The sequence below is a fragment of the Plecotus auritus genome, assembly GCF_963455305.1.
Source record: "Plecotus auritus genome assembly, chromosome: X".
Classification (NCBI taxonomy): Eukaryota; Metazoa; Chordata; class Mammalia; order Chiroptera; family Vespertilionidae; genus Plecotus; species Plecotus auritus.
This window is the reverse complement of record NC_137784.1, coordinates 88,823,668-88,846,811: the sequence shown is the minus strand read 5'-3', so window position 1 is coordinate 88,846,811 and position 23,144 is coordinate 88,823,668. Positions and strand designations below refer to the sequence as shown.

Below are 23,144 nucleotides of genomic sequence, written 5' to 3'. Positions count from 1 at the left end.
CTGGTAATTGTTGTTTCTCATTTGTTCTCTATTTATCCCTTGCTGTTTTGTTTTTTGAGTCCAGGAATTCTCTTGCTATGTCAGCCATTTCCTTTTCATTTTTCCCTCTGGATGAGCTAAAATATTTATCACAGGCCTAGGAAGTTTACATTACCTGTTCCTAAGGATTTAAATTAGTGATGTAGTTTAAAGAATATTTGAGTACTAATAGAAATTTGAGTTCTAATGTTTGTCCTAACGTTAACAAGCTGTGTGACCTTAGGGCCTAAGGCTTAGGCTAGTCACTTCCACTCTCTGTGTTTCAGTCCCCTTGCTTGGAAAATAGTAATCACAATAACAGAAAACATATATTGAGCTTGTTGCATGTGTCAGACACTGCACTAAGAATTTTATATAAATGGTCTTATGTAACCTTTACCGTATTTCTATAAGGCAAATGCTATTATTCCCATGTTATAGATAAGGAATCTGAGGCTCAGAGAGGTTAAGAAACCTGTCCAAGATTATAGAGTTTATAATCTAAGCCTGTCTGACTCTCTGACTTGCAAAATATAGAAAATGGGTTACTTAATTTTTAATATTCTTTAATTCCATGATCTAGCATCTATAAACTGTATTGCTCTTGTCACTCTGCATGGGTATTTAAATATCTATTGAAATTAGAGAAATCGCACTTAATCAATAGGTGCTCTCTAAACCAGAATTTGGTAATTTCAGAAATTCCTTAGGTTTAAGGATTATATTAAACAAGTTGCTCTCTCAATTTTATATGTTTGAAATTCAGGGCTCAGAACACATAGTTGGTGTTCAATAACTATTTGTTGAATAAACCAAATAATAAAAGTCTTTTTAAGCAAACATGCAATTGCAATAAAACCTTGCATTTATGTGAAGAAAGCATTTCTTCTTTTACTCAAGTCTACATAAAACTCTTCCCTCTTGGAAAAAAAAAATATCAGACCTTCCTGATTTTAGAGGCCAGTTCATGTTTTGCCCTTCCAAACTCAGAATTACCTGAGTTTAAAGGAACAGGTCACCTCAACCTAGTGTCTACTAGTATTTCAGTTGTATAAGCCCTGAGCAACTACTCAAATCTATATGCAGAATTAAATTTAAAAATGCCTTTATTTGGTTTTTATATGTAGACCACTTGCTCAATTCCTTCAGATGCAAAAAAGTGATGATATCTGCAAAATTAGATAAAGTATTTATCTCTTAGAAGTCAGAGAATTAAATGGCACAGTCTGTGTAAGCATTTAGCCATGTTCCCAGATTAGAGTTAGTGCTTTAATATGGTAACTGCTAATATTGTCATTGTTGTTGCTGTTACTGGTTTCACAGTAAGGATGACTCACTTGCTGAGTTGTTAGTTGGCTCTTCCCATTCTCCCACCAAAACATTGTTAGCGTCCATCACTATTTTTAAAAAGGACAAGGACTATTAGAATACTTTTTAGAGGTTCCATGTCCTTTTTTTCTTACTAAAGTGGTTTTGCCTTTTTATTTTTCTTTTATAAGAAAATACACTAAACTATGAGTTCTTTTTTTTTTTTACTGATTTCAGACAGAAAAGGAGAGGGAGAGAGAGATAGAAACATCAATGATGAGAGAGAATCATTAATTGGCTGCCTCTTGCACACCCCCTACTGGGGATCAAGCCCACCACCCAGGCATATGCCCTTGACCAGAATAGAACCAGGGGTCCTTGAGTCCACAGGCCGACGCTCTAGCCACAAGCCAAGCCGGCTAGCGCTGCTTTTTCTTTAAGTTTGGAATCCCTTTATCAAATGAGGAAAGCTTTATCATATGCAAAAGCCCTCCGTATAAAACGGGAGCTGTTCCAGTGAAAGCCTAGAGAGAGAGGCCCAAAATTTCTGCCAAGGTGGCTTTCCTCTTTTTTACCATCTCATCCTCTACTCCCTAAGCCCATTTCCACTGTCCTAGGGGTTAAAATTGTGATTGACTTGGAGTTTAAGGGGGATTCGAGTTTAACATCTCCAGACCTTAACCTTTCAAATCCTTGGGGGTTTTGTGACTCCCCTCCCTTAGCCCTTCATTATTTTAAAATTACTAGAGTTCTAAACCTAGAATACCAATATCTTGGGTTATATGGAATTGCCAAGAATCCCTAATCCAAAGAGGTTTAAAGACCCTGAAACTCTAGGAATCAGTTATTAACTAAAAAATGAACTTTACTCCTCACTTCTCCTTCCCTGGTCTTATTGCACACATGCAATTGTCTAGTGGGAACCAATTTTCCCTTCCTTCGAACTCTTGTCCCAGAATATAAAATGGTGATATCTTCCTCCACTTCACTTCTCACACCCAGCCCCCACACCAAACATGTTGTTAGCCATTTAGAATTCACTGCTTTGACCAATAAGTTGTTGGTTGTCCCAACTTCCAGCCTTTGTAGAATCCTTAATTCAAACACACATACTCAAGTACTAACCTGCAGAGTAAAATTTAGTGCTATATCCACCTCCTTCTTAGCACCTCTAACAACCTCTCTGTACCCCAATTCTGATGCTTTTCAATATTCTAACTAGCACATATGTGAATTTCACTTCTCTTATTAATTTATTAAAGAACTCTCTTTGTTCACTGATGGGTGAGCTCAAATCTTCCCAGGTTCAAATCCTACCAGTTCCTAGTTGTGTGACCCTGGGTAAATAATATAACCTCTCTGTGGCTCAGGATTAAAAGATCAAATGTATACAGTATTTAAAAAACAGTTCTGACATATAGTAATTGCCAATAAATATTAGCAAACATCATCATCATCATCTATGTTCATCATCATCCACAGACTATAATTTTATTTGTATGCCATTTAATTACATTAATTCATATTATCCCTCTTTTCCAATTGTATTGAAGCCAGAATGCAGAAGGAAGAACATTTGTTTATGATGGGCTTTTTGTTTATTTATTACAAGACTCAGCCATTTAGATGATATAAATAAATCAAGCATTATGCAGACTCAAGGAAAAAATAGAGATCATCTAAGATGGCACAGCTAGTATGTAACAAAAGTCTCCTAATTTTGAGGAAAAGATTTTCAGTTAACTTATACTGTGGTTCAAAAATATGAAACCAACCAATTATTCAACTGTTGGGTCTCATCATCAATTATAATGTGATGTTTACTGCTGGGTCCATGGCATTACTTTAAATGCTTTACCAACAGTTTTTTCTTGACCTGACCAGGCACTTAACACCCAAATGAAAACATTGGCACATGTTCTAAAGCAGTGGTTCTCAACCTTTCTAATGCCGCGACCCTTTAATACAGTTCCTCATGTTGTGGTGACCCCCAACCATAAAATTATTTTCGTTGCTACTTCATAACTGTAATTTTGCTACTGTTAATGAATCGTAATGTAAGTACCTGTGTTTTCTGATGGTCTTAGGCTCTACAGCAGCGGTTCTCAACCTGTGGGTCATGACCCACAGGTTGAGAACCACTAGCAGGGTCGCCTAAGACCATCGGAAAACACAGATATTTACATTACGATTCATTAACAGTAGCAAAATTACAGTTATGAAATAGCAACGAAAATAATTTTATGGTTGGGGGTCACCACAACATGAGGAACTGTATTAAAGGGTCGCAGCTTTAGAAAGGTTGAGAACCACTGTTCTAAAGGGTCTAAAAAGAAACATACAATTCACTATTTCTCTTTTTTCTTCCTAAGACAAATCAGTTTAATTATAAGCAATCTTAGTCATGTTTTGATGCTTCCTCCAAAGACCCAATGTCAACCCATGATCATGTGTAGTCGCCAAAGCAGCAACATGGTAAGACATAATTTAGATAAATCACTCTGGTTCCAGCATAGCAATGGATTAGAGGAAGAAAGGAAGGACAGGAAAATGAGGCTAGTAGGAAGTTCATGGACTGGTGAAAAAGAAAATGGCAAGAGGACTAGAGAACTCAATGTGGTCCAAGGAGAGCCTCCTAGGAATAAGGGTGAGGGAGTCAAAAGGATAGGGCAGTGTTCACATTTAAGTTTTTAAAAATATAAATCTAATGTTAATGAGGTCACAGTCAAGGATTTAATACACATTTAGAATGACTATTTTTTACAACTATTCCTATTTCTGCTGCTGCTGCTGCTGCTGCTAGAAAAGGCCATATCATTGATTGAGCCTTACTTTCTGTCTGCTCTCTATAGATGGATGGATAATCTCACTTAATGCTCACCCTATACAACCCTATGAGGTAAGTTCTAGCATTCTCATTTTACAAATGAGAAAACTGAAACTGGGAAATAGTAAGTAGCTTACATAGTCAGCAGATAAACTAAAAAATGCATTAGTTTGACTTCACAGCCCATGCTCTTAACCACCATTTCATATTCTGTTTTATTTAGCATTTTTACATCAATGTTAAGTGCAAGTGTAGTACTTCCCAAAGTTCACATTTGTATGTACTATGCTAAGCTGCCTCCCTAAAATAGAGGAGTGAGCAAAAGTAGGTTTACAATTGTATGTGAAACACAGTTTATTCTTATATTATTATTTATTTATTATTGTATTATTGTATGAACAACTGTAAACCTACTTTTGTCTACCCCTGTATTTCTCATCTCTAATTTTCTGCTCACTTAGTCCATGTGTCCCTTGTAAGCTATTCAGTTTGTCACTGGACATGGTACGTTTTAGTGCTTTGGTATAACTATACAAGATGGTTCTTCTGTTTTATGATTCAGTTAGAATTTGGTCATGTGCCAAGAGTGGATTATGACTAGGATTAATTCTTAGAACTGGACTTTATCTTCTGCTGAGTATTTAAGACACAGTTACTACTTTTAGGCCATTATCTAGAGACTAGGGGCCTGGTGCACGAAATTCGTGCACTGGGGGTGGGGGGTCCCTCAGCCGAACCTGCCCCCTCTCACATACTGGGAGCCCTCAGGGGATGTCCTACTGACGGCTTAGGCCTGCTCCCCGTGGGCCTAAGCCACAGTCTGGCCTCCCTTTGTGGGAGGCGACCGGGCTGATCAGGGAAAGGCACCAGCCCCATCACCCCGCTGCTGCAGCCACTGCCAGTCACCACAGCCACCAAGGTGTTTTCATCAACATGGACTCCAGTCCCTTCACCATGAAAAAATTATAATTTTCTTTAGGCATTTTCAAGATGTGTCTTTCATAGGATATGACATTTCTTTCTTTATTTTTTTTATCCTCACCTGAGGATATGTTTCCATTGACTTTTAGAGAATGTGGAAGAGAAAGGGAAAGACAGAGAGAAACATCAAAGTAAGAGGAAAACTTTGATTGGTTGCCTCCTGCATGAGCCCTGACCTGGGCCCTGGCCAGGGAGGAGCCTGTAACCTAGGTACATGCCCTTGATCAGAATTGAACCCAGACCCTGAGGTCGGCAGGCTGAGGCATTATCCACTGAGCCAAACCAGCTAGGGCAGGATATGACATTTCTTAGCCCTCCAGCAGCAGACCTTCATTTTTTTTCTCTAGAAGTGTGGTGGAAAAACCCTAGATCACCTTTTTGGATTCTTATTACCCAAGTTACTAAGAATATTACCAGTGGCATACAGGAAGCTTAGCCAATGAGCAGTCAGAAAAGGTGTTTCCTCTGTAGTTCACACCAATCACCAGCTGGGCCCTGCCCAGGCCTAAAGCCTCTGGCTGAAGCTTTAGGCCTGGGCAGGGGACCCCCAGCTCCCTCTGATCGCCAGCTCCACCCCTGCCCAGGCCTAAAGCCTTGGGGCCTGGGAAGGGGCCCCCCAGCTCCCTCCAATCGCCAGCTCCGCCCCTGCCCCCTTGGCTCTGATCGCAGGCTTGGCCCTGCCCAGAAGCCCCTGGCTCTGGCCCTTCCCAGGCTGTTCAGGGCCCACGCGGGGCCTACCTTAGAGTGACCTGGGTGCCAGGATGTTCCCAGGACCCAGGCGCTGGGTGCCTATGTATGGAAATTAACCTCCATTTTTGTTGGGTTAATTTGCATACTCACTCTGATTGGCTATGGGTGTAGCAGAGGTACAGCCAATTTACATGATTGTCTATTATTAGGTAAGATTGTCTTGGTATATTAATGCACTTGACATAAAAAATACATAGATATCATCTTGTCCAATACCACCTACTATACATTTACTTGCTATGTGGTGACACATACCCTTTAGGGCTCAGGAATGGAGATGAACAGTGTTACCATCACATGCAATACTTTCAGAGACAGAGAGAGAGTTTCACAGTATTTACTTTTGTGTGATTTACCTCTTAAAAATGTACCACTAAATTTAAAAAAAATAAAATTATATAAAAATCATGTTTACTCAGTCCCTTTCTAAGTACACAGAATATAGTGAAAGCTAAGTAGTATAGATTGTAATTATGAGGATTATAAATCTGAATAGAAAATATTTTATTCTTCAGCTAGAGTATGGCTTTTCCCAGAGTATTCATGGTCATTTAAATTTAAATAGAGCTATAACACATTATGAGTGTGGGGCCAGGGAGCTCAATGGGTTATAGTCCAGTGATAATGAGGCCACAGTTACAGGGCTTAATCTATGGAAAGGCCAGATAACTCTCAACTACTCATTCCAACATTAAGTTTAAGCAGCTGTTTCACAATAGGCACCATTGGTTTCAAGAGGGCCTAGACAGGCAAAGGGGGCAGGTGGCTTAACACAAGCTCATTACTATGGCTGTAAAAAAACAACTTAAAGTGCACAAACTCTGCTAATGGTGGTGGACTGAGTGGCATCATCTTTCTTTATAAGGTACAGCACACAACTCAGTGCTTTTAAAAACAAAAAGTATCTTCAATTGCTCCATAAGCATTATTCTTCACAAATACTAATCTACTTCCAATCTCCTTCATCACAAAGCCTATTATAAATCTCAGACATTAATTTAGTGCCTCACAGCAGTGTTCTACCATGTATGGCCCAAAATAGATCCCATGAGGAAGAAAATACTTTTTGGGTAGGTGGCCTTATGCAAAGAATAATGTCTGTAAGCACACAGGACACCACTTCTACTCCTGTCCATAGTTTCTCAAACAAAGATAAGCAAGTCAGAGGTTTTATTCTCAGCACTTATCCCTGAGTTCTATATTGTACTCTGCTTTACCAGGTTCTTTATACAGCTGTTATTAATCAAGTCCTTTCAGAAACAAGTTTCAAGATGATTCAACTTCAATATGGGAACTTCATGTTAGAGTAAGAAGTGGGCTCTTCATTGAGAAGCAAAGTCTGAAAAATACCTAATATGATATATTTACTTTCTCAAGCCTTAAACCTAAAACTAAAGCCTTAATTTAGAGTGACAGGGATTGAGGGCTTGTAAAAAAAGTTTGTTTGCAATCAATGGATTGATCATATTATCATCCTAATATATAAAGAGCCAGGTGCTGTCACGACAGAATGTAAGAACGGTCACCATGAAGTGCATGGAGCACCTCTGGGTCCCCCCACTTCCCCTGTGCCCCCGAGCCTCTCATCATGAAGGATGGGTGGTGGCAGGCGGAACTGGGGACTGTTGAGTGGTGGTGGTGGCAGCGGGCTGCTTCGCGGGGTGGCAGCGAGATTAGCAGAGCAGTCACCGGGCGGGCAGCAGCAAGTTTCATGGAGCAGTCGCAGGGTGGGAGGAGCCTTGTGGAGCAGTGGCGGGGTGGGGGGAGTTTCGCCGAGTGTCCAGCTGTGAGCTTCGCGGGGGTAGCAACAAGCTTCATGGAGCAGTCAAGGGGCATGGGGAGCCTCGCGGAGCAGTCGCATGATGGGGGGAGTTTCACAGAGCAATCAAAGGGCGGGGAGCCTTGTGGGGCAGTGGCATGGTGGGGGGATCCTTACAGAGCAGTGACAGTCCAGGGGGAGCTTCACGGAGCAGTTGAGGGGCCGAGAGCATCGTGGAGCTTTTTGGGGCAGGGAGCTTCACCTAGCATTGCAGGGAGGCAGAGGCCAGCGACAGAGGCCAGCCTAGGCCTAGGGACACTAACCATGCACAATTTCATGCATGCTGGGCCTCTAGTTCTATATAATTCTACAACTGGCAAAGATCCAATGTTTGACAAAATTCCTTTGGCCAGACATATATCTTTACACATAGGAGAACAATGATTTCAAGAGATGCTTCCATTGTCATTTTCTGACAAGTTTAGCTTCATGGCTGATAAAATCTGCAAAAAGATGAGATATGCAACAAAGATATTTTGGCATAATATAGACATGGACTATATTGGCCAATGGATTCTTCAGGATAGCCTTTGTTTTGCCATACTATTTCTTATTAGAGTTCCTTTTTAAAACATTTTTTTCCTCCTGAAAATCAGTGTGGGGATGTGCTTTTATTATAGTTCTATAATCCCAAATAAATGAATATGGCTGTGTTGGTGAGGGGATGGACAAACAGGCACTCTCATACCTTGTTGGTGGGGATGTTAGATGGAACAACCTGAATGAATGACAACTTGGTAATTAAAAGTGAACATATCCTTTCATCTAATAATTCTACATTCAGGAATTTATTCTAGTGATAAACTTGCATATGTATTAAACAGCTCATTTTCAAGGATCTTCACTGAAGCCTTGTTTATAATAGCAAAATATTTGAAACAAATTAAATGTCTATCAATGGAGCATGATTAAATAAATTACAGTACATCCAAATGACAAAACACTGCTTCTGTTAAAAATAAAGTACTGACATGTAACCTTTAAGACAGAGGCACATAACAGAAAAGGAAATAGTTTGTTACCACTTGTGTTAAAAATATACCAACAACACACAGAGAGAAATGTACCATATATGCCCAAATACAAAGGTGTTTTTTTCCTAAAATGTTCCATTAGGAAAAAAGAATTGCCCTAAATTCAAATCCTTATAAAATATCTTATGTAATGTGGTAATTTTGCACATTCATTTATTTTTATACATAAAGTACTTTTTGGGAAAGACACATTAGTTTGAAATATTCTCAATAAATGCTGGTTTTGGATGTGTATGGAGAGTACCTGTCAGAATTGTTATAAAAGGATAGAAATAAATTATTTATGAAAGTATGACCTCTTAACTGCAAGTGTTACATGTCATAAACAAGTTTTTACAGGCCACTTTAAAAATAAATGCTGTGAAAAGGGATAACATTACTCAAAGATAGGACAGTTGGACCATCAAAAACAAAGATGAATGCAATTGAATAAAACAAATTAAAAATACAAAAAAACCCATGAGTTTATAAATATATTTTTAAAAATAAAAGACAATGCCTCCAGAAAATAAGAGAATGCAGAACTGGTTAATATGGCTGCCAGTGAGGGAGAGAATGTGAGTGAGTGAAAGGGGAGTGTGTAGACGTGTGTGCTGTGTGTGTGTATGTGACAGTTAGATCCTGCAGAAGTCTCAGGGGCTGGCAGACCAGGCTCTACTAGATGGGGAGTCCCTGCTACTGCTGCAAGCATTCCCAGGGCGGCCAGCTATGGCACAGAAACCATGCCATCTTGAACGGGAGAACTGCTGTGACTAGGAGCCCAGCCTCATCACCACCAGACTGTCCTCAGATATTGTCCTGGACCCTGCAGCCACTCCACCCAAAGACGTTCTACTTCATCCGCAGACCCACAAACTCTGAGACTCTAACCTCCCTGACTGCAGGCTCCTGTGAGCCCCAGAGTGCTTTCCTCTCCCTCCAAGCCCACCACCTCAGTTGTCCACTTCAGATACTCACGGTAGGCAGGGGCACATGCACAGTTCCTCTGGTGTGTGACTCCCTGTGAGGGCCCAGAGCCTTCTGGAATGCAATTCACTGTGCCTTAGTTGCCAGGGAAGTACAGTGAATTGCATGCTAGAGGGCTCTGGGACCTCACAGGGAGTCATACACCAGAGGAACTGTGCATGCACCCCTGCTGACCCCGAGAATCTGAAGTCGATAACTGAGGCATACAATACGTCAGAAAAAGAATTCAGAGTAAGGGTCATACAGTTCCTAAACTGGCTGGATGAGAAAATCAACTTATGTAAGAATCAAGAGGAAATTAAGAATGATATAGCTACAATAAAAAACACAATGGGGGTTTCAACAGTAGACTAGAAGAAGCTGAGAACCAAATTAGCGAGTTAGAAGACAGGACAGGAAAACACCCAATCTGAACAGCAATTAGAGAAAAAAAATGAGAAAGCAGGAGGAAAGCTTACGGGAGATTTGGGACAACACTAAATGAAGTAACATCTGTATAATAGGGGTTCCAGAAGGACAATAAGAGGAGAAAGGAACAGAAAACCTATTTGAAGAACTAATGACAGAAAAGTTTCCTGATTTGGGGAAGAAAAAAGTCACACAAACAGAAAGAATCCCAAACAAGATGAACCCAAAAAGACCCAACACCAAGACATGTTGTAATTACAATGGCAAACGTTAACGACAAAGAGAGAATTTTAAAGACTGAAAGAAAGAGTCAGAGAGTTACCTAAAAGGGATCTCCCATTAGAATATCAAATGATTTCTCAACAGAAACACATCAGGCCAGAAGGGAATGGAATGAAGTATACAAAGTGATGCAAAGCAAGGAACTGAATCCAAGAGTACTCTATCCAGAAAGACTATCATGAAAAATTGAAGGGAAAATCAGGAGCTTCGCAGACAAAACAACAACAACAACAACAACAACAAAAAACAAACAAAACACACACACACACACACACAAAAAAAAAAAACACACCAAAAAACTAAGGTAGTTGATCACCACCAAGCCAGTAATGCAAGAAATGCTAAAGCAACTATTATAAAAATAAGAAATAGAAAGGGAAGAAGGAACACAGGCATAAAGAATAAAAATGGCTACAAACAAGTACCTATCAATAATAACCTTAAATGTAAATGGATTAAAAGCTCCAATCAAAAGACATCCAGTGGATAAGAAAACATGACCTATACATATGCGGTCCACAAGACACCCATCTCAGAACAAGGGACTCACACAGAGTGAAAGTGAAGGGATAGAAAAATATTTTTCAGGCAAATGGAAATGGAAAAAAAAGCTGGGGTAGCAATACTTATATCTGACAAAATAGACCTCAAGTGGAGGCCATAACAAGAGATAAGGAAGAACACTTCATAATACTAAAGGGATCAATACAACAAGAGGGTATAACACTGGTAAACATATATGCACCCAATGCAGGAGCACCCAAATACATAAAAAAAAATTCTGAAAGATATCAAGGGAGAGATCAACAGCAATATAATCATAGTAGGGGATTTTTATACCCCATTGACATCACTGGATAAATCCTCAAGACAAAAAATCAACAAAGAAACAGTAATCCTAAATGACTCACTAGATCAGATGGACTTAATTGACATCTTCAGAACATTTCACCCCAATGCTACTGAATATACATTCTTTTCAAGTGCACATCGGACATTCTCAATGATAGACAACATATTGGGACACAGGTAAAGTCTCTCCAAATTCAAGAAGATTGAAATCATATCAAGCATCTTCTCATATCACAATGCCATCATATTAAAAATAAACTAAAATAAAAACAATCCAAAAAAATAAAAAGTTTGGAGGCGAAATAGCATGTTATTAAAGAATGATTGGGTAACCAAGGAGACCAAAGAAGAAATAAAAAAAACATCCTGGAAAAAATGACAATAAAAACACAACAATCCAAATCTATGGGACATAGTGAAAGCAGTCCTGAGAGGGAAGTTCATAGCATTAAAGGCCTACCTCAAAAAAGAAGAAAAACTGCTAATAAATTATTTAATTCTACAACTTAAAGAATTAGAAAGAGAGCAACAAGAAAAGCTGAGAGTGAGCAGAAGGAAATAATAAAGACCAAAGAGGAAATAAATGACACAGAAACAAACAAACAAAAAATACAAAAGATAAAAATAAAACAAAAAACAAGAGCTGGTACTTTGAAAGGATAAACAAAATGGACACAGACACCAGCAAAGTGAGGGCATGAGTGAAGGGGGTGGGAGGGGAATGGAGGGATAAGGACACATATGTAATACCTTAATCAATAAAGAAAAAGAAAGATTGATGAACCTCTAGCCAGGCTCACTAAGAAGCAAAGAGAGGACTCAAATAAACGAAATTAGAAATGAAAGAAGTGAAGTAATAACAGACCCCACAGAAATACAAAGGATTGTAAAAAAAAATACTATGAACAACTCTATTCCGACAAAATGGCTGACCTAGACGAAATGGACATACTCCTAGAAAAATACAAGCTTCTAAAACTAAATCAGAAAGGATAAAAAATTCTGAATAGTCCAAAAACTATGGAGGAAATTGAAGCAGTAGTCAAGAAGCTTCCAGCAAACTAAAACCCTGGGTCAGAGGGCTTCACAGGGAAGTTTTACCAAACATTCAAAGAAGAATGAAAACATAACCTCCTCATACTATTCCAAAATATTCAAGAGGAAGGAGCACTTCCAAGCTCTTTCTATGAAGCCAGCATTCCCTAATCCCAAAACCAGATAAAGAAACTATAAAGAAAGAGAATTAGAGGCCAATATTCTTGATAAACATAGGTGCTAAAATCTTCAACAAAATTCTGGCAAATTGGATCAAGCGTTACATTAGAAAGATCATACATCATGACCAAGTGGGATTTATCCTGGGGATGAAAAGCTGGTACAATATCCACAAATCAATAAACGTAATATATCAAGTAAACAAATTGAGAGACAAAAGTCACATAATGATATCAATTGATGTAGAAAAAGCATTTGACAAAACCCAACACCCTTTTGTGATAAGAACTCTCAGCAAAGTGGGAATAGAGAGATCATACCTCAAAATAATAAAAGCCTTATATGACAAACCTACAGCCAACATCATACTAAAGGTGCAAAAACTAAAACCATTTGTCCTAAGAAAGGGAAAAAGACAGGGATACCCACTTTCATCACTCTTATCCAACATAGTACTGTAAGTGCTAGCCATAGCGATCACACAAGAAGAAGACATAAAAGCATCAAAATTGGAAATGAAGAAGTAAAACTAATTATTCGCAGATGACATGATATTGTACATAGAAAACCCTAAAGACTCCATCAACACACTACTAGACTAATGAATTCGCAATGTAGCAGGATACAAGATTAACACCCAGAAATCTACTGATGTTTTTTAAACACCAATAATAAACTCACAGAAAGAGAAACTAAAAAAAATTCCATTTTCCATTGCAACAACAACAAAAAAAAATTAGATACCTAGGAATAAACTTAAATAATGAGGTCAAAGACATGTACTTAGAAAACTACTGGATATTGAAAAAAGATATAGAGGAAGACATAAACAAATGGAAGAATATACTGTGTTCATGGACTGGTAGAATCAACATCATTAAAAGATCCATACTTCTGAAAGCAATCTATAATATTCAATGCAACTCCCATTACAATACCAATGGCATATTTCACAGATCTAGAAGAACTCTCCAAATACTCATTTGACCCCGAATAGCTGCAGCAGTCCTGAGAAAGGACAAAGTTGTAAAGATCACAATTCCAGATATCAAGCTAAATTACAATGTCACTGTTCTCAAAACTGCCTGGTACTGGCACAAGAACAGATATATAGATCAATGGAACAGAACAGAGAACCCAGAAATCAACTCAAGCCATTATGCTAAATTAATATTTGACAAAGGAGGCAAGTGCATACAATTGAGTCAAGACAGTCTCTTCAATAAATGGTGCTGGGAAAATTGGACAGATACATGCAAAAAATAAAACTAGACCACCAACATACAGCATACACAAAAATAAGCTTAAAATGGATAAAGGACTTAAATGTAAGAAGGGATACCATAAAAATCTTAGAAAAATCCATAGGCAGCAAAATATCAGACATATGTTGTAGCAATATCTTTATTGATACAACTCTAGGACAATGGAAACTAAGGAGAAAATAAACAAATGGGACCACATCAAAAATACAAAGCTTCCGCACAGCAAAAGAAACCATCAAGTAAACATTAAGAAAGCCCACTGAATGGGAGAACATATTTGCCAATGCAATGTTATCTCCAATAAGGGTCTAATCTCCAGAATTTATAGGGATCTCATACAACTTAACAAAAGGAAGATAAACGATCCAATCAAAAAATGGGCAAAGGACTAAATAGACACTTTTCGAAAGTGGACATACAGAAGGCCAAAAGACATAAGAAAACATGCTCAAAGTCACTTATCATCTAAGACAGTGGTCGGCAAACTCATTAGTCAACAGAGCGGCAAACTGTGGCTCACGAGCCGCAGTTTGCCGACCACTGATCTAGGAGATGCAAATCAAAATGACAATGAGGTACCATCTCACACCTGTCAGAATGGCTATCATCAACAAACGACAAGTGCTGGTGAGGATGTGGAGAAAAAGGAACCCTCATGCACTGCTGGTGGGAACACAGACTGGTGCAGCCATTGCGGAAAACAGTATGGAGTTTCCTCAAAAAATTAAAAATGGAACTCCCATTTAACCCAGTAATGCCACTTCTAGGAATATATCCCAAGAAATCAGAAACACCAATCAGACAGGATATATGCAACTCTATGTTCATAGCAGCACAATTTACAATAGCTAAGATTTGGAAACAGCCTAAGTGCCCTTCAGCAGATGAGTGGATTAAAAAGCTGTGGTATGTCCACAGAATGAAATACTATGCTGGTGTAAAAAAGAAAGAACTATTACCATTCACAACAGAATGTATGGACATGCAGAGCATTATGCTATGCAAAATAAGCCAGTCAGAGAAAGATAAACATCACATGATCTCACTCATTTGTGAAATATAATGAACAACATAAACTGATGAACAAAAATAGATCCAGAGATAGAGAAGTATCAAACAGACTGTCCAACCTCAGAAGGAAGGTGTGGCGGGGGTAGGGGGTTAGAGATCAGTCAAAGGACTTGTGTGTATGCATATAAGTATAACTAATGGACACAGATACTAGGGAGGTGAGGCCATGTGCTGGGGGATGGGAGTGGCCAGGGAGAGGTCAATGGGGGTAAAAGGAGACATATGTACTACTTTAAACAATAAAGAATTAAAACATTTTAAAAAAGACAATGCCTACACCCACTAAAAAAAATCAAAACACCTCTCATTGGACACCTTTGATAGTAATTTGAGTACCAACTTTTTACACTGAAAATTAACTATTAAAATGATGTGTTTGTCTTGGTTTCCCTGTATGAACTACGTTTCAGAGTAACCAAAGTCCCCTAGCTGATGAGGTAAAGTTCTTTTCAACAGAAGTATCCTAGCAAGTTAGTATGGAAGGCAGGATAGTTTGTTTTTAAATCACTATTTTGTAATCCCTAGTGAAATAGTTGATTTGGGTAATAATCACCAATAGATGACTCCATTAGATGAACAGTTGATCAGGAACTTTGCATTGGAGGGGACAGTTACTCATTTAATTTTCTGATCAATCTATTTATCCCTAAAATATGGAACAATCAGACGCTGTGTGTCTCCTGATATAGTATTATACACACAGCACCACAAATGAAAGAATATTGCCAAAAGTTGAACCTGAACCTTATTAAGCTTCTTAACTTATCTTCCATTTATAGAAATTACAGGGAATAGAGGAACGAGTTAAATGACATCAAATGAAACTAATAGAGAAACCCAGAATGTAGTACATTCTATAAGACAACGACTAGTTTTCTTAAGAAGTCAATGGTAGTGGAAAAAGAAGGGAGACTGATTTAGAGTACAGAGACATAGGTGCACAAGCAAATGCAATGTGTGGATTTCTTTGGATACTGATGTGAACAAACCAATTATAGACTTAATTCTTTTGGTCTTTTCGATATGCATTTATCAAATACTTGGTGAGTATTTTACTCTATGCCAGATACTGTTACGGGCCCTGATAGTGGTCAGCAGCTATCATTGGTAAGAATTACACAGGCTTGCCAACGATAGCTGCTGACCACTAGGGGGCGGCACGAAACAAAGGAAGGCCCCAGCCGGCAGCAGGCAGCCAGGGAAGGGAGGCCCTGACCCCAGCTGGAAGGAAGGCCCAGGCTGGATACCAAAGTGAATGAAACCTATGGTCTGAAGCAAGAGTTCATTTGCTTTCCTTCAAATGAAACTTCCTATAATCCCTACTTGTTAAATCCTATACCTTCTCAAGTCACTATTTAAATGCACCCTCCTCTCTAAGAATTCTTTATTAAACCCCCACCATGGCTATAAATGATGTGTACCTCCTCGCTGTCCCCTTAACTCTTTGTAATTACATTACAATACTTACTGTATTCTGCTCTATATCATAGTACTTGCAAGTGTGTATTTCACCCCTAATAATAACTAGCACTTACTGAGCAGTTCACTGTGTGCCATATACTTTAAATGCCTTCTATCATTCATTTCTCACAATCTATGAGGTATGTGTATTCTGTATACTATGAATGAGAAAACCAAACCTTAAAAAATTAATTTGCTCACAGCCTTCTGAGTTCAGAATCTGGGTTTCTTCTAATTCTTCAAATTTTTCAGAAATCCTCCCTTTATTCTTTCATAGTTTTCAAAGTTTTAAGCAACTTTAAATGTCTAGACAAGCTAAGATATAAGTAGTGTATACATGCCAGTGCTGATATAAGCTATAGGATTCAAACAGAAGATAGAAATGATCATTTAGGGCTAGGATAGCCAGGGAGAGATCTGTGATGGAAAATAATAATCTATCCTATCTAATAAAAGAGTAATATGCAAATTAACCATCACTCCACTACACCCACAAGCCACACCCACCAGCTAATCAGGAGCAAGTATGCAAATTAACCCAACCAAGATGGCTGTGGCCACGGAGCGAGCAGGAGGCTTGGGATTCCCCGTCAATAGAGGAAGCCAAGCTTTCCGCACACCCTGGCAGACCCAGGACTCTACTCAAGGCTACAAAGTTTCAATTATAGAAGATAAATAAATCCCAACAAAAATGGCTGCGGCCACGGAGCAAGCAGGAGGCTTGGTTCCACTCAAGGCTACAAAGTTTCAATTATAGAAGATAAATAAATCCCAGATACCAGGGCCTCTGCTTGGGTCGCCGGGGGGCATGACTGGCCTGCAAACCACCACAGGCCCCTCGCCCAGGCCACCCCACGCCCCAAGGGAACTCCCATCCTGATCCGGGACACCCTTCAGGGCAAACCAGCTGGCCCCCACCTGTGCACCAGGCCTCTATCTTATCTAATAAAAGAGTAATATGCAAATTGACCATCACTCCAACACACAAGATGGCTGCCCCCATGTGGACACAAGATGGCCACCACAAGATGGACAGTAGGAGAGGGCAGTTGGAAGGGACCAGGCTTGCAAGGGAGGGCAGTTGTGGTGATCAGGTCAGCAGGGGAGAGCAGTTGGGAGGGACCAGGCCTGCAAGGGAGGGCAGTTGTGGGTGATCAGGCCAGCAGGGGAGGGCAGTTGGGAGGGACCAGGCCTGTAAGGGAGGGCAGTTAGGGGCAAATAGGCTGGCAGGGGAGTAGTTAGGCATCAATCAGGCTGGCAGGGGAGTGGTTAGGGGGTGATCAGGCTGGCAGGCAGAAGCAGTTAGGGGTAATCAGGAAGGTAGGCAGGCGAGCAGTTGGGAGCCAGCAGTCCTGGATTGTGAGAGGGATGTCCGACTGCCCGTTTAGGCCCAATCCTAGTAGTATTGGGCCTAAACGGGCAGTCGGACATCCCTCGAGGGGTCCCAGATTGGAGAGGGTGTAGGCTGGGCTGAGGGACACACTCCCCCATGCACGTATTTCATGCACCGAGCCTCTAGTATATATATATGGCTAATATGAAAAGTGTCCCCTTGGGAGTTCGACTGGGAGACTGGGAGTTCGATAGCTCCCTATGATGTGCCCTGACCACTAGGGGGAGTCATGGAACAAAGGAAGACCCCAGCCTGCAGCAGGCAGCCAGGGAAGGGAGGCCCTGGCCAGCAGCTGGAAGGAAGGACCCGGATGGCAACCACGAGGCCCTGATTGACCCTGATCACCAGCCACGCCTAGGGACCCTACCCATGCACGAATTTTGTGGTCTGGACCTCTAGTAATAACATAAATAAAATATGGAGAAAGTTACATGCATTAGGGATGGGGTCCTGCTTATTTCTTGATACAACTTTCCTTTTCTCCTCATCAGTTGTTCAGAGAGAGGGAGAGAGGGAGGGAGCATAGCAATCACTGTGACTCCTAGAATCTGATTCTTAACTATTATGCCATGTAATGTGTATTATACATAGTAGTCACTCAACAAAAATTAGCTGATTTCTTTAAAAAAGCTATTTGTTAAACTGGATCCAAACCATCTCCTCAAAAGTGCTTTTCTATTATAATGTTGAAGAGAAAACAAATATGAACCTGAAAGAGAAAAAAGGATTTGTTTTTCAAAGTATTCTCATTTAAAGAAAGGCCTTAAAATTAATTTAAATATACTAATAAGAAATCTGTGAGGATAGCTGCCAACATTAGTAAATTCTGCCTTCTGTTAAATAGCTGTTGCTTATTCTGGAATTATACAGGCTTGCCAACGATAGCTAGTGACTGAAAATAAATATTTGACTTTGTTGTCTTATCCTACTCCATTTATTAAACAAGTTATTTTATATAACTATTCTAGAAAGTGAAGATTCTTAAATCACCACCAGATGTACAGTATTTCTGATACACAAATGTTGAGTTAATGATAATTTGGAAGGTACCAGGACTTTTTTTTCTTTCTTGTTTTTAAAACTTGCATACATCTGCTCAAAATATCTTCTGTTGGTGACTGTAGAACACTTTTCACAGCAAAGCTGATGAAATAATGTCATTTTAAACCTTCATCTCTTAGCTATGGCCTCAAATGATTAGACATGCAATTCTGAAGATTTACGGAGGATGGAGCCAAATTCTCTGGCCCCAGGCCTGAATGCTGGGATGGCAGAAACCCATACTGGAAAAATTTAGTTTTCCAAGAAGATGAGGGTGATTAATGGAGAGGTTTTTCTCAAAGCCAGCTCCCAAGAATAAGCTGCTGTTCTCCCTGAAGCTAAAAATTGAATACTGGAGCTGATTATTTCTAGTATCAAATTATTATTAACAGAGATTTGAATGTCACCATTATAATAGGTAAAAGAAGACAATAAAAACGCAGACTTAATTAAAAGAGAATAAAAATTCTATACGTTGAAAGTGGAGGACAGTTTACCTAACTTAGGCTAATAATTCATGAAAAAAAATCAATTGAGAACAATTTATGTAAAATGAAAATTAATTTAAGTGGGTTTTTGGTCTACAGAGAAATAAATCGATATTTTGATCATTCTTTTTAAAAATTAAGAACAAAGAACAAAACTCTAAAAAATAGTAAATTAAATTATAAAATTACAGTGTCAATTTAAGTTAATAAATTTAATCTTAAAAGCAATTTAAAATACATCTTTATTTATATTATGACAATTTTGGTTGTGTGTGTGAGAGAGAAAATGCACAGTGGAAGGTTAAGATGAATAAAAAAGACAGATGTGTAGCACACACAAATATACCCAAAGGATAAAGAATTAGATGTGGCAAGGCTGATCAAGTCAATATGAGAAACAGAGATGAAGATATATTCAGAATATAAGAGAGACAGACAGATACAGAAAGAGCAAAGTATGTATGTACATACATACATGAAAACACAGACATAGAGGAAAAGGAGAGCTAGAAAGACAAACATTCTCATTAGTTCAACAAATATTTATTGAGGCAAAAACAGATCCAGAGAGATGGGGAGGCAGACAGGGGAAGTTCTGTAGGTCTTTGACCTTGGCCAAGTAAACTATTGCTGCGCATCCAAATTGTACAAAATTGTTTTGGGTGGCCTACTAAGTGTAAAAGCACTGTGCTAGACACTAAAGGAGGCAAAATGAGAAATAAAATAGACTTCCTACATTCTCAGGACTTACTTAAAAGTTCAATTGGACCTATAGGTGAAATATCTGCTGGTTTCATTATTCTTTTTAAATGTTTATTTTTTATTGATTTCAAAGAGGAAGGGAGATGGAGAGAGAGAGAGAAAAACATCAATGATGAGAGAGAATCATTGATCAACTGCATCCTGATGCCCCCACTGGGGGTTGAGTACTCAACCCAGGCATGTGCCCTTGACCAAAATCAAACATGGGACCCTTCAGTCCATAGGCCAATGCTCTATCCACTGAGCCAAACCAGCTAGGGCTCATTATTCTTTAAAATGATGAACTTATGCCCTAGCCAGGTTGCTCAGTTAGTTAGTGTTGTCTGAAAATATGAAGGTTGTGGATTAGATCCCTGGTAAGGGCACACCCAATGAATGCATAAATATGTGGAACAACAAATCTCTATCTCTCTCTCTCCTCATCCTTCTTCCCTCTCTTCCTCTCTCTAAAACTTAATTTTAAAAAATTATGAACTCACTGGAAACTTAAAACAGACCTTTCTGCAGGAGCCAGCAGGATTTCTGCTTTAATTTTTCATTTTAGATTATACAGGTTTCACAAAGGTATGCAGAAAAAGATAACTTTCCTTTTGCATCTTCAGAGGTCAGAAGCATAAATTACAACCAGGAGGGGAAAACTCTTTGGTATTCAAAGTCACTTGGTGGCCTGATCTTTGTTCTGGGAGAAATCAGTCTTGCTTCATTACCTGGTTTCTGGGAGATATTTGAAACCATCACTTACTTTTTGCATTTTTTAAATTCAATGCTATTTTTGGTGAAATTGGGTCTTAAAATGAATAATCAAAATTATAACATCTTCCACTCCCCATTCCCCCAGAAACAAATCTAAAAAATCCACTTCATGAATCTATACTAATAAAAGCCTAGGTGGCCCTCGTGCATGACATCGTCACAGGATGGCCACCACACAATGGCCACCACAAGATGGCCACCACCAGATGGCTGTGCGCACAGCAGAGGCAGGGACCAGTGGCTGCTTCACACAGTGAGGCCTGGGGGTCCTGTGGCTCCATGCAGCATGGAGGAGGCCAGTCCCGGTATCTCTGCCACCTCATGCGGAAAAGGCGGGTCCTAGCAGGGGAGGGCAGTTGTGGGCAATCAGGCTGGCAGGCACAAGTGGTTAGGGGCAATCAGGCAGGCAGGCGAGCGGTTAGGAGCCAGTGGTCCCAGATTATGAGAAGGATGTCTGACTGTGGGATTGGGCCTAAACCGGCAGTTGGACATCCCCCTAGGGGTCTCAGATTGGAGAGGGTGCAGGCCGCGCTGTGAGACACCCCCCCCCCGTGCATGAATTTCATGCACTGGGCCACTAGTAAATAAATAAATAGCTCCCATATTTAAACCTACAACTAGAGCAGTGCTTTCCATTAGAAACATAATGTCAGTCATATTTTCAAATTTCTGAGAGCTATATTTTAAAAGTTTAAAAGGTGAAATTAAAAATGTCTATAAAATATCTTAATGTATAATCAATACAAAATTTATTAATATTTAATATCTATTTAATCCTATATTTTAAAAATCAGTTACATATTTTATATTTGTAGCTTATCTCAATTTGGACTAGCCACATTTCAAGTGCTCAATAACCACATATTTGCTGTATTTGAAAGCAAAGATCTGGAATGCTACTTCTCTATGGATTCTGTATCCTTTCCTATTGTTAGCTACACCAAAGATTCAACCTGATCAAAATCTAATCTAAAATCCAACATTTATTTTCTGAACCCCCTTAATACATAATATTGCGTTTTTACAATCTGCCTTGTGGAGTTTCCCTTTGGGGCAAGAAAAAACAAGTTGAGGCTCACATATGAACATAAGAAGGTATGGCTTCCTTACTAAAGTTGTTTTACCATTCCACCACAGGTTAAGAAGGAAAATTCTAGGTGGAAAATAATGGCTATAGAAGTCAGCCCTGCTGGTGAATTCAGTAGGCTTGTCTTGATATTCTCCTTGCACCCTATATTGCCCTCTGTCGGGCATTTATCATAGTAAACTTTAATTTCTTGCCCTAACCACTTTGGCTCAGTGGATAGAGCATAGGCCTAAAGACTGAATGGTCCCAGATTTGATTCCGGTCAAGGGCATGTACCTTGCTTGCAGGCACATCCCCACTAGGGGGTGTGCAAGAGGCAGCTGATAGATGTTTCTCTCTCATTGATGTTTCTAACTCTCTATCCCTCTCCCTTCCTCTCTGTAAAAAATTGATACAATATATTTAAAAAAAATAAGTTCTTGAGGGCTCATACCATCAATACCCATCTCTCTGTGTGCTTAAAAATAAATTAATTCAACTAAATAATTTCTCATTTGCACTAGATATATTTCAAGTGCTCTATAGCCACACATGCTAGTGGTTGTGATATAGGATGACACAGATACAGTATATCTCCATCATCACAGAAATTTCTATTGGACAGCACTGAGAAATGGGCAGACATACTATTTGATTGGTTAAGTGATAGGGGGCCCCTAAAGACCACAAAATACTTTTTAAAAAAATGAACAAGTGAGAATACCAGTGGTATCAAATGACAAAGAAAGAAGCAAAAGCACAAGTAGGTAACCTCCTAGAAATGCAGCACCATTATGGCTTCTATTGGGAAAAGGTTGGCTATATATTTCTCCCTGGTCTTCTTACCTTGATTCCTGCAAATCAAAATCTCCACAAGTAAGGGGGTAAGATATGTCCCTCTTATCCTCTAGCCAAAATGTAATGAATGCTTCCCTTATTTCCCAAGATAACTTGACAATTTCAAAAGAAACTTTGCTACAAAAGGTAGGGGGAAGAAATAAATAAAATATAAAAATCATGAAAAATAGTTGAGCTTATATATAATATATAATTTTCTGAACCTAAGAATCCCAGGAAAAACAGTGATGTTCTTGAAGAAACTCCTACATTCATTTATTGAGAAACAAACTATTGGCCGAAGGGCTAACAGAATTTTGCAAGCACATTAGATATATCCCTTCCTTCTCAGTCCCTTGTCTCATCCAGGAGACCTCGGAGGTACTATATTGGTTCCTGTCACACAATAATTGGTGCACCAAAAAATCTTGTCCCATTCTCCACTTAAGGGCAGCCATGAATATCACTTCATTTCTTTAAAGAAAAGTTTTCCCTATTTAAAACAGTTGACAACTGACAGGAAAAATGGCGGCGGAATAGACAGACG

At 39.2% G+C, this 23,144-nt stretch overlaps 1 protein-coding gene across 10 annotated transcripts in view; it reads right to left on the bottom strand.

Annotated features, from left to right (window-relative positions):
* Positions 1–23,144, bottom strand: part of PAK3 (p21 (RAC1) activated kinase 3) — a 450,753-nt gene that overhangs the window by 55,477 nt on the left and 372,132 nt on the right. The window lies entirely within an intron of this gene.